At 45.5% G+C, this 12932-nt stretch overlaps 1 long non-coding RNA gene across 1 annotated transcript; it reads right to left on the reverse strand.

Annotated features, from left to right (window-relative positions):
• Window positions 1-497: 497 nt before the first annotated feature.
• LOC135205226 (uncharacterized) lies at window positions 498-1839 on the reverse strand. Its single transcript, XR_010312498.1, has 2 exons — window positions 1502-1839; window positions 498-631 (listed from the first exon to the last, which is right to left on the reverse strand). It is a non-coding gene; the product is annotated as an uncharacterized LOC135205226 (long non-coding RNA).
• Between the last annotated feature and the right edge of the window lie 11093 nt (window positions 1840-12932).

Raw genomic sequence — 12932 nt, forward strand, 5'->3', positions numbered from 1 at the left:
GTGTGCCGGAAGTTTTTTGAATTTCTGTCGGACTTCAGAAAATACAGCTATATATATATCTGACAGGTAAGTTTCATGAACAAAACATATCGTACCTCAAATGGAACATTCCTACACTGGCCTTGTGCCAGCACGGGCTCTTGCTCGTAGAGCAGCCCGTATCTCTTCTTTATTGATGCGGGCGTGTCACGGGCGGATTTTCCCCGCCACGACATTAAGATACGAGAAGAATAATACTATTGTACATATGCACTGTTGTCAGTCTTCTTGCCTGGAGACACAGGTCGGAGAATGGTACTGTCATAGTTGACACGGTGGGTATGAAGACTGACGTTTACGCTGCCTGGAAAATAGGGTAGGCCTGTCCTACCTGCTATTCCATGATATTCCTTGTGAGTATGGGTCTTACTACTGATGAGGCCAGGTGAGGTCTTCCCACTGGGAGGTAGTTGAAGTGCTGAATTCCATTTTAGGGGTATTGAAGAAAATTCCTGGTATTCAGCTTGTTTCTTTATTGCTCATTACATCATGCCAAATTTCTCCCAGGCCTAGTCTCCTGGACTTGATTAATTAACCTAGTCTTCAGAACTCCTGAACTAGATCTTTGGACTAGATCCCCTGGACTAGATCCCTGGAAATATTCATTTTATTTAATTTTTATTTCCAGCAATCAATACAAGCTCAGTTTAAAACTACAACAAAAAAAATAACTCTATATTGAGACTTCAAAAAAAATATCAACTACAGATTATGGAATTGATTTTCTCATAGGATAAGTATCAAACATGGAATCAATTAATAAGTGTAAACCTTTTGATACTCTACTCCACACAGTACTAAATACTTGTACACAATATATGTCAATGGATAAGGTTACCTGAAAGATTTCTGAGTAAAACTTACTAAAATGAGGTAAAATTAGGCTAAGGTGCCTTTTAACAGGATATAGTTTAGCCTAGGCAAAGTTTACATGGCTGATATTTGACTAGGTTACAACAGGCCACAAAGTTAGGTTAGTTTAATGAGGGTACAGGCTAAGTTCTATGTAATTAAGTTTTCCATGAATTTATATACATATAGCCTAACTATATTTATCAAAAATAGTCATAATTCCTCATTCAAAAGAATTAGTCTAGGGTAGGCCTTCTTAAATTACTGTATAGCCTAGTCTAAGATCATGCTCAGCAGTGGAAATTTCCATGAGAGGTACCCTTTGGCACTGGTATTTGCAAAAACTTTATACAAACAAAACACTTTTTTAATGTTTTCAACCCTGTCAAACGCTAAGTTACAACTCAAACTAACACAGCAAAATTTCATGACAACTGATGAACGTGAAGTATCTTTCACGACAATGAAAATCTTTCTCGTTGAGGCATTGCAACATGTCTGACTGGGCAGGCAACTCTGCACTTGAATTCTCGTCTGCTACTGTTCTTCCACGATAGTGATCTGTTCTAACTAATGAACTAATGGTAATATTACGACTTTAAAAGCTTACCTCGCAAGGGATAGATAATCATTTGCATCATTAATTTGGTAAAATAGCCAAAATGAAAGGGTGGACCGATTGACGTCCTCACACTCGAGAGCATTCGTGATCCTTACACGTGTTGCTAGTGTTACCAAAACGCAGACGAAAGATTCAGGGCAGCGCTCCCATACTCGAGTGAGAGAAAACAAAACAAGGGACTGGCTACACTGCCACACTCGTCCACAACAGAAACGAAAACATTTCACAGTTCCAATCACTTACAATAGCAGTGTAAAGATATTAGAGGATGATGATGAATCAATTCCTAAATAAATCACTAATAATTAAAGAAATATGTTTTTCCCATTACAGGCGGAAATGTGGTATCCAACACACGAGAGAGTAAAAGTGGGTCGGCGAGAGTCGATTTGTGTTTCTTGCAAGACATATAACTTAGAATATAAAAGTATACATAAAATATGATCTTACAAGATATATACATTGGCGGAAAGCCCGCTGAACGCTCTTGAGGAGGGAAGTAAGAACAACGCAATTGTAGAATTATATACAGAGGAATTTGCGATAAGGTGTTGTCCTTACAAATACTTCCCCCCCAAGACAATAATTAGGGTGTAATTGTTGGATGATTTTTTAGTGCTTCTGATCGCTACTCGCAGAAGCGAGCGGGACGGCGGAGGCGGCCCCGGGTGCGCGAGACCAGCTGCTGTGGTAGATCCTTGGCCTCGGAGTCCTCAGGGATTTTTGGGGACGGGATGCCTCCCCTGAGGTGATCCTCGGGGGGTTCGACTGGGTGGTTTGGCGATCAATGGAGTCGTTTCTTGCCAAGGAAGCGTGAGGCGCCTTGTGGGATCCACGTCGGCGTATTCTTCGTCCATAAGGAAAGCTGGTTTCAGTTGCTCGATCGTGACCCAGTCCTCGCGACCATTTATGGATATGAAGTAGGCCTTGTCGGTGCATCGGAGGACGCAGAAGGGGCCTCGGTAGGGTCTCGTTAGTGGCGGGCGGCGGGCGTCGTCCGTGATAAAGACGTGTTTGCAGGACGATAGGGCCTTCAGGAGGAAGTGTTTGGTTCTGTTGGAGAAGGTCTTGATGCAAGGCGTGAATTTTCCGGCGGATTTTCGAAGTCTGGTGAAGGAGACGTCTGTGTCGTCAGCGTTGGTCGGGAAGAACTCGCCTGGGGACTGCCAATGTTTCCCCATATACCTTCTCCGCAGGTGATGCTTCGCTGTTCGCCCGAGGGGCGGTCCGGAGGCCGAGGAGGACCCACAGTAGTTGGCTCTTCCAATCCTTGCCGATGCAGCGTGCCATTAGGGAAGCCTTGAGAGATCGGTGGACCCTTTCCACCATGCCGCTAGCCGCCAGGTTGTAGGCGGTGGTGGCGTGTAGCAATGTCCCCATCAGGCGGGCCAGGGCGGTCCACAACTCCGACAGGAAAACGGGTCCATGGTCCGTCGTGATATCATCCGGCACTCCGAATCCACTGATCCAGCTGGCGAGAAGGGCTTTGGCGCACGCTTTGGTGGTTGCCTCTGACATCTGCGTCACCTCGGGCCATCTGGTGGAGCGATCGATTATCGTCAGGAGGTATCTGGCGCCTTCTGACAGGGGAAGGGGACCCACGACGTCTACGTGAATGTGGCCAAATCTTCATTTTGGCTGAGGGAATTTCCCCACGCCCGATTCTGTGTGCCGACTTACTTTGCTTGTTTGGCACGGAACGCAGGTCCCGGCCCACTCGAGGGTGTCCTTCCGAATTCCGTGCCAGACGAACTTCTTCGTCAGGAGGCGCATCGTCGTCCCGCCCGAGGGGTGCGAGATCCATGTATGACTTCGAATACGGCTCTCCTGCGGGAGGCTGGAATCAGCGGGCGCGGGCGACCTGTGCTGATGTCGCAGAGGAGCGTCGTGCCTGCGAGTCCGAAGGGCACGTCCTCCCACTTGAGGGCGGTGATGGCTGTGCGATATGCGGCAGTCTCCGGGTCGGCGGCCTGTTCTCGGGCGAGGTCTTCGTAATCGATCCCGAGGTGCACGGCGTTGATCTCTATCCTCGAGAGGGCGTCAGCCATGGGGTTCTTCTCGCCGGGAACATAATGGATGATGCAGCCAAACTCACCGATGGCTGCCAGGTGCCTCTGTTGTCTCGCTGACCAGGCGTTGCCTGCCTTGGTGAAGGCGTGCACCAAGGGGCGGTGGTCTGTCCTGATAGTGAAGGGGGCGCCCTCGAGGAAGTAGTGGAAGTGGCGCACTGCTTGGTACACTGCCAGGAGCTCGCGGTCGAATGTGCTGTATCTCGTCTCGGCGGGCGACAGTTTCTTACTGTAGAAAGCGAGCGGCTGGGACCCTCCCTGGACTATCTGCTCGAGGACGGCCCCGCAGGTGATGTTGCTGGCATCAGTGGTGAGGCGTAAGGGCGCAGCGGGGTCCTGGTGGTACAAGGTTGGGGCTCTGGCGACGGCCATCTTCGTGTCGTGGAAGGCCTGCGCTTGTTCTGCTTCCCACGTCAGGTTTTTTGGTTTCCCCTTCAGGACCTGTGTTAGAGGGGACATGGTGCGGGCAACGTCGGGGATGAAACGGTGGTAGTAATTCACCATCCCGATGAATTCTTGCAGGGCCTTGACCGTAGTTGGGGTCGGAAACTTCTGCACCGCGTCCACCTTCGAGGCCATGGGGTGCACACCTGCTGCAGAGATCTCGTGTCCGAGAAAGTCCACCCTCTCGGCGCCGACGGTGCACTTGTCGAATCGGACGACCAGCCCGTTTTCCTGCAGGCGTTTCAGAACCGCTTGGACATGGTGTAGGTGCTCCTCCGGGGACCTGGAAAAGATCAAAATATCGTCGACATAGCAGATGCAGAAGGGCAGGTCCCCCAGGATGCTGTCCATCAGGCTCTGGAAGGTGGCCCCAGCATTTCTCAGGCCAAAGGTGAAGTAATGAAAAACGTAGGAGCCGAAGGGCGTGATGATGGCGGTCTTGGGAACGTCCTCGGGATGCACCGGAACCTGAAAATAAGATTTTAAAAGGTCCATTTTTATGAAGATTTTTGCTCCATGGAGGGCCCCGGTCAATTCCTGCATGTTTGGCAAGGGGTAGTGATCGGGGATCGTAGTGAGGTTGAGTCTCCTATAGTCTCCGCAGGGCCTCCAAGTGCCATCAGGCTTCCGTACCATATGGAGGGGCGAAGCCCAAGGGCTTGATGCTTTCCGGCAGATACCCATTCGTTCCATTTCCGAGAACACCCTTTTTGCATCCTGAAGGCGGCCCAGAGGGAGTTGTCGGAACTTTGTGTGCGTCGGTGGCCACGTGGTGGTGATGTGGTGGAATATTCTGTGCTTGGGCGGCATCCCCGCCACCTGACGAAGTTCCAGTTTGAAAACTTTAGGGAATTCCTGTAGGAGGTTGCCGTACTTGTGGGGGGCGATGGTGCAAATTGTGAGGGCACCTGGGCCCGCTGCAAGCGGTAGGAAACAGCATGTCCCCGTGTCGAGGAGGCGTTTGCGACCCATGTCAACCAGGAGGCCGTTATGCACCAGGAAATCCGCCCCCAGTAGTGGAATCCTGACGTCTGCGATGGTGAAACGCCAGACGTAGTTGCGCCCCAAGATGGATATCTCAAGGGACTTCATGCCGTAGGAATGGATGGGGGTCCCGTTTGCGGCAACGAGGGCGGCTGGGTTGTCAGGCCTGCAGCTGCAGTCTTTTCCTGACGGCGGGAATATCGAGTGCATCGCCCTGGTGTCCACTAGCATCCTCGCGGACATAAAACCCTTCGGCGTGTGGTTCCGACGAGGCCGCTGCCACGGGCGACTTTGGTTTTGTCTGCCATCGCCGTTTTTTGGCTGCTGGAAGGTGCAGGGGCTTTTGCATCTCTTGGAGTACCTTCCAAACTTCCGGTGGTAGTGGCACCAGGAGCTTTCGCCCCGCTGCGTGTGGGAGGACTTCCTCTGGGTCACAGCGCCGATCTCTTGTGTTGAGTCGTCTTCTTCTTCTTCTCCCTTCTCTGCGGCTAGGCACACGAAGGATCGGGGAGCGGTGAGCCTTGCAGCCTTGCTCGACAGCATCAGCTTTTTAGCTTTCTCCAATAGTTCGTCATCGGGGAGGGTGTATGCATCCGTTAGCTGTCCTCGGACATCTGGCTCGAGTTGCTGCAGGAATATTTCGCGGCTCAGGCAGATTTCCTTCTTCTTCCCATCGGGACCTACTTCGGGCAGGCAGAGGAGGCCCATCACTGTGTCCCAGGCAACCTGTGGGTCGGTGCCTCGCATTGGGTTTGTGACTAGGTTGAGGGCACGGGCGGCTTTCTCCGCGATGGGCGTGGAGTAGGCTGTCACGAGTCTTGTCTTTAATTCGTCGAGTGTGACAGGTTCGGTCTTTGCTCGACCGGTCAGCCAGGGGGTTATTCGGTCAAATACCTCTGTCGGGAGGGCTGACATGGCGAGGTCAGCCTGCAGTACCTTGTCCATGAGTCCCGCAACCCGGAATTGCCCTTCAGCTCGGATGAACCAGACGATTGGGTTCGCTATTGTGAAGGGGGGCAATTTGACTGCTTGAGCGGCAGCAGTGTGCGAGGCTGCCGTTGAGGCAGAGGAAGCCTGGGTCTCTCGCGCGGAACTGTCTGCGTCCATTGTCCACTCTCACAAAACGGTCGACAGGAGTCGTAAATGGCGGGCCAAACACACCTTGGGAAGGTATGCCGTATTTAGTCCGTTAGAGGCGTTGGTTTTTTTTTCCACGGTAGGAGCTTTCAGTGATCTAGACTGAGGCGCCGTGTGAGTCCGCTAAAGATCTCTGAAGGTGAGCGGCGGTAGTTAGTCCCTTAATGGCTGAGCCGATCACCAGTTGTGAGGTGTGAACAAAGAGGCAGGTAGAAGCGTACTGATCTTTATTACAGGTAGGGAAATCCAAATATACAGCATGCGGGCGGAAATGTGGTATCCGACCCGCGAGATAGTAAAAGTGGGTCGGTGTCGTGGTAGTTGCATTATAGCAAAGAAAGATAAAGGAAAGGAAAACGCATCTTCGAGAAATTCTGCAGCAAAGAGGCTTTCGTGCGTGTGTTGGAAGCACCTGTTCTCATGATGATTCTAGAATCGGCAGGAGCGTTGTGGAATGCAACAGGCGTCGAAGTGTCGTAAGAAACGCCGTGACTTCTGATGCAATACTTTGTCGAGAAACTTCTAAATCGTTCAGGTAATCTCGGGAGTCTGTGAAGCTCGCCGTAGGCCCCGCCCCCCGAATGCCGCATAAATACGACGGACAAAGTAGGAAAAGAGAGATCATCAGTTAGTCACAGAACAAGAGATCATCAGTAAGAGCCACAGATCAGATTATCAGTGGGAGATCAGCAGCAGAGATCATCAGAGTGAGATAAGAAAGGAACCAACGAAGGATCAGAGAGAAAAAGGCGCGCGTGAGTTTGATCGGATTCTGGTTAAGTCGTCTTCAGGAGTGGACGACCGAGTTATTTCGACGTTGGGCAAAACTTCAGAGAAGAAACGTTCTGCAAGAGGTTTGGAGAAGTTCCTGCCCTTCGAGTATCAAGAGTAGACATTATTTTCTGCAATACGGAGGCAAGAAGGCATCTACCATTAGAGTTCTCCTTTTGTGAAGCCATCACTTCGATTTACAAAACTGGTTGGTAAGTAATTTCATTACCTCACTGTTCCCCCAGTTCATGCAGTGTAAGATTTTACCTTTTTTATGTAAATAGGAGACACCATTCTGCATTTATCTTTGTTAGTAAGCTTGTAAATAAACCTTTGTTGTGTTAATGTTTCTTTCTATATTCGTATCCCCAGTTTCAACAGTTGGTGTTGAATTTTTTTGTTTATCATAATATCGAACCTGAAGCGGACCTCTCTCAGAGGCCATAACAGTCGGCGAGAGCCGATTTGTGTTTCTTGCGAGACATATAACTTAAAATATAAAAGTATACATAAAATATGATCTTACAAGATATATACATTGGCGGAAAGCCCGCTGAACGCTCTCGAGGAGGGAAGTAAGAACAACGCGATTGTAGAATTATATACAGAGGAATTTGCGATAAGGCATTGTCCTTACAGTTGGACGCCAACACCATACCAAACACGCCACTGAAGCGCTTGAAAAAGATAGAGAATTACATATTACTAGAGCTGACAAATCCAACACATCCATGGTCAGCATGCACAAGGCCGACGATGATAATAAAATGTTAGAATTATTCTTAGATCAAGAAACCTACGCAGGAATAAGAAACAATCCTTTAAATAATGTTAATGCCTATTTCAACAAAAAACATCAAGAAAATTCTAAAAAAAAAAAAAAAAAACCTACGAAATTATTTCAAAAGATCGATCACTGCTGTAAATCCAACCTTTCCATATTTATATGGAGTTATCAAAACTCACAAGAAAGATAATCCTATTAGACCCATTATAAGTTTTGGAGGTTTGTTCACGAGTTGTCTCCAATACTTGGATATATAACAGGTGTGTCTGTAAAAAATAATGTGGATTTTTAGAGAGGTTAAGAAGGTTTAATTGTAATTATGATATAAAGTTGATCCATTTTGACATGTTACGTAATTGTTTACAAAAGTACCAGTAGATGAACTGCTTAAATTTATGAAGGAAGAAATGGAAAACTTTCTCTTTGGACAGACCTATGATTAAATTTATAGAACTGTGTTACACGTTGTAAATTTGCATTTGGAGAAAAGCATAATGAACAAAAATTTGGCAGGGCAATAGGCAATCCGTTATCTCCATTACTTAGTAACCTTTATATGGAGTTTTTCGAAATCAATTACTTACCAAGGATACTTCCCAAAGGTAGGCTATCCTATGGGGCTTGTTGGGCTTGGCCTATTGACAAAAATGAAGAGAGCTTCGTAACCGCATGAAATGCCCTAGTACCTTCAATAACGTTCACCTTAGGAACTGAAGTAGATAGATACTAAGTTGGGGATTTTAGATGTTGTGATTGTGAGGAATGATAGAAATTTTAGATGCTCTGTGTACAGAAAGCCTACAAATGTAGATTCCTACATACACTTTTATTCTATCATCCGAGAACGAAGATGATGGTATTTTCGTCCTTGATTCTAAGGGCACTGCGAGTCAGTTGCCCTGGCTTTCATGAAGCTGAGCTTCAGAAGGTCCGAGACATTGCAACAAATCTTAAGTAACCTTGTGATTTTATTGACAGAGCTTTCTGTAAAGCAAGAAAAAAGTTTCATGAAGTTGGTCGTAAGAGTGAGTTTAATGTGAAAAACCTTGTTTTACCATACTGCAACCAGTTTATGGCCATCCCTGGGCTGTTGAGACCATTTAATGTTAATGTAATTTTTAAGAACTGTGTAGTACTTAAGAACATATTAATCAGGAATTTCCCTCAACAGAAGAGTGGCTGCATATATGAAATCCCTTGCAATCAGTGTAATAAAATGTACTACATGGGACAAAGTGGAAAAGATCTGGAAACAAGATTAAAAAGCAACATAAATATAATGTCAGAACCGGGAATAATGCGAGCAGTTTTTTCAACATATGAATGAGTGCAACCACACCATGAATTGGAAAGAAGCGAAACAGATAATGTTCTGTAAAGACATCACAAAGCAAAACATTGTTGAATCATGCATAGTAAAGAAAAATCGTATAGATTTGGTCAACAGCAGCCCTGGGATGTACGAACTGGATGAATTACTTGTAAACAACATTTTTAGACAATTAGTTTTAAATAGTAGTACGATAGTTTTACGTACTGCTGCTACAGAGGTGTCTGTAACAAATAATGATTTTTTTGTATCACTTGATCCTGAGGATGTGTGAAAAATACACGAAAGCACTTAAAGGTCGACTCCTTTCATCCTTCCTCCAGCTCTATGACAACATAAAATATCGCATGTTTTAATGATAGTTCGTCAATATATATATATATATATCATATATATATATATATATATATATATATATATATATAGATATATTATATATATATATATATATATATAATATATATATATATATATATAATATAGTAACGAGTTGGTCAATCTCATTATCATATTTTTAAAAGGTAACGTTGAACCAAGAGCGGCAGGCAACTGGTAGTTGGTAACACATTCTCTCTCTCTCTCTCTCTCTCTCTCTCTCTCTCTCTCTCTCTCTCTCTCTCTCTCTCTCAATATTACCTCCCTTCCATTATCTAAGGTCATCAAATCAGAGTCAGAACTTACAAAAATATGCATTTATTTAAAAGCAATGTATTAACTGAATAACTCAGATTCTTAACAAAATGATTAAATGATATGTTAACTCAAAGTCCAAATAACCCAGATAACCCTCGGTAATTAATCTAACACCAACATTAGTTTAGCCATAACACTAGGCACAGTCAGCATAGTAATTAAGTCTGTACACCATTTCTCCAATGAACAATCCCCACTCTTCTCCAGAAACATTTCCCCTCTTTACCAGAATCGCCTGTTAGAAGACAGGAGAACACTCTGGTAAGCACAAGAGCATAATCAAAAGATCATATAAACAGAATATCTCAGAAATAAATATTCAAATACAATCCAGCCACACTTTGGCCAAAATAAAGAAAATGCTTACCCATTTCAGCACAGTTGCACTGTCACTCAATAAAAACACTTTGGCAGAGCCATCCTGGCTCTGCCTTCTCTCTGTAATAGTCTCCCCTTCATGATAAGCCTACATTTCATAATGTAGGGGGGAAAGTGCACACATACGTACAAACCCACACTCAATGTTCACGCGCATAAACTGCTTAAGCCCAGTTTCAAAGCCACCTCTACATCAAGCTCTCATAGCGACAGGACGAGTCACTGATTTGCTAAGACAGCAGTTTTGATGAAACCACCTCAGAGAAAGATGCGTTAGCATTCCTAAGCTGTCACTCGAACACTCTGTCTCAAATGATGACTCCACATTCTAAAACACGTCATAGCATATCACATTATATATTGTTTAAAATATCCCCCTTTTTATGTTACATATTTATATATATATTCTATATATATATATATCCCTTATATATATTATTAATATATATATTATATATATATATATAGATATAATATATATATATATATATATATATATATATATATATATATATATATATATATATATATATATGTGTGTGTGTGTGTGTGTGTGTGTAGATAGATAGATAGATAGATAAATGGCTGGATGGAGAGATAAATAGATGTATGAATGTGCGCTCGTTCACAAGTCACATGCTTTCAAAGGAGACTGAGAGGACATACCTACTGAATCACAATTGGTCGAGTGGTAGGATGGTTTTAGACCATGGAGGCAGGGAACATCCTGAAAATGATTTGTGAAAAAGCATAGGATTAGGATGAATATAGATGTTTCCCTGGATCTAGAGAAAACCTTCGATCGTGTACCCAGGCACAGAATATGTATGCAATGAATGATGAATGCTATGAGATCCCAGAAAAACTCGAGAGACCATTTTTTTATTTACCACGCACCATAGTACTAAATGCAGAGTGAAGACCCCGCTGAAAAAAAGATGAATGCTTTGATGTTAATTCAGGTGTCAGGCAGGGAAGCTTCCTATCACCATTATTGATAAGCACTGATCTAATGTATGCAGATGACAATGCGACGCTATAGAGGAGTAACAAGGGAAGGGAGGACTTCTAAAGTAAACTTGAAGAATGGGACAACATCTTAACAAACAAGGGAATGAAAATCTGCAAAGAAAAATCAGAAATCACGGTGTTGTCAATAACACCAGAAGTTGTGAATATCTTATTCGAAGCCAGGTTTTACATCAGTGCAACAATTTTAAATATCTATGCATTATGTTCTATGATTAGAATTATTCCGAATAAGAAACGCATCATAGAATCAACAAATTTAATAACTTAAATCTTGTTTATCCACTAATAGCAGTTAGGAATATACCTCGAAAGTAAAAATAATTACTTTATTAGTTATTACAAAGATGCGACTAGTTTTGACCTATGGCCGTGAAATTTGAACATCAATATCAAGGATTAGACGACAAATTCGAGCAGCAGAAACAATATTACTGATGCTGATAAATGCTAGATGCAATACGAAATAAAGACATTAGTACGATATGTTCTTCGGCCATGCGCTGCCGAGCATGCATCCGTTATTGGCAATTCTGTATACGCTGTTGCGAGTCAGTTGGCTCCCGAGTATCCTGTAATAAAGTCCAGTCTCCAGGACGTTGTGTCATTGCAAACCCAACATGGCGCAGTGAGTAGGATAAGGACCAACCATGCCCCAGATACGTCGACCACCCCAGGCCACGCCGAGGCGTGCCTCACCTGCAATGCCAAGGGCCTTGTCACAGGCCGTCATGCAAGCACAGACGTTATTTGCAGACCAGCAGCGTGCCATCCGTTCCCTTCAGGATGCCCTTCCCGGTTCAGGAGCACGTGCCGGTAAAGTTCCTGTCTCTGCTGCCCCTGAGAAGTGTGAGGCGGTAATGTCTTCGGCAGCGTTCAGCCTGGGACGTTCGATGACGTATTGGATTCACCTTAACAAGTTCCCGCCGCAGGATGTTGTCCTGCACATTAGGCTCAACTGTGTACCGGCGTTGCAACGTGCACTGGACGCTCGGTATTCAGATGCCAAATGGAATGCCCTCGCCCCAGACGCGGCTCTGGACGCCATCGGGAATATTGTGTTGCGGTCGTCGAATCAGGCAGTTCAGTGGTCTGAATTCTTTGCCCTTGCACAAGGGCGCGAGGAATTAGTGAGCGACTATTTTTCGAGGTGTGCTCAGAAGGCCACCGACTGTGATTTTGAGTGTCCCAAATGCGGGGAGTGTTTAATAGAGTACATGCTGTTGCGGAAAATAAAATGGTAGGCTCAGTGACCCTGTATTAAAGAGGCATGTTTTTCAGACATGTGAGACATTTAAGAGTGTAGATGCCCTTCAGGCACTGTGCTGCACTTTCGAAGCTGCACGCCAAGATGTCGAAAGTATCCCACGCGTCGCTATCAGTGAGAGGGGGTCTGCTGGCACCTCGAGTGATGACGTCACAGGCATGATGACGTAGAGCCAGACGTCGCGGTGTTGCGCGGCAATTCCAATGTGAAGCGTTGCGGAAATTGTGGGGGGCGCCATCCCTTTGGTCGAGCGTCGTGCCCAGCAAGAGGTATAACGTGCCACGGGTGCCAAAAGGTAGGGCACTTTTCAGAAATGCTGCAGGAATACGAAGAAAGCGCCGCTTGCCTCGAGTTTAGCGATTGTTGCAGACACGCACCTCTCCCCCCACACGATCAAGGCTTGTGTTTCCCATAGAAACGGGAATTCAGTATCCACACTCGTCGTAGCAGACACAGGAGCACAGATCTGCGTTGCCGGACCCACGATTCTCTCAAGACTGCAAATAAATTCACTGGAGTTGCAGCCGCGA

The sequence above is a fragment of the Macrobrachium nipponense genome, chromosome 49, assembly GCF_015104395.2.
Source record: "Macrobrachium nipponense isolate FS-2020 chromosome 49, ASM1510439v2, whole genome shotgun sequence".
In the NCBI taxonomy this organism is placed as follows: Eukaryota; Metazoa; Arthropoda; class Malacostraca; order Decapoda; family Palaemonidae; genus Macrobrachium; species Macrobrachium nipponense.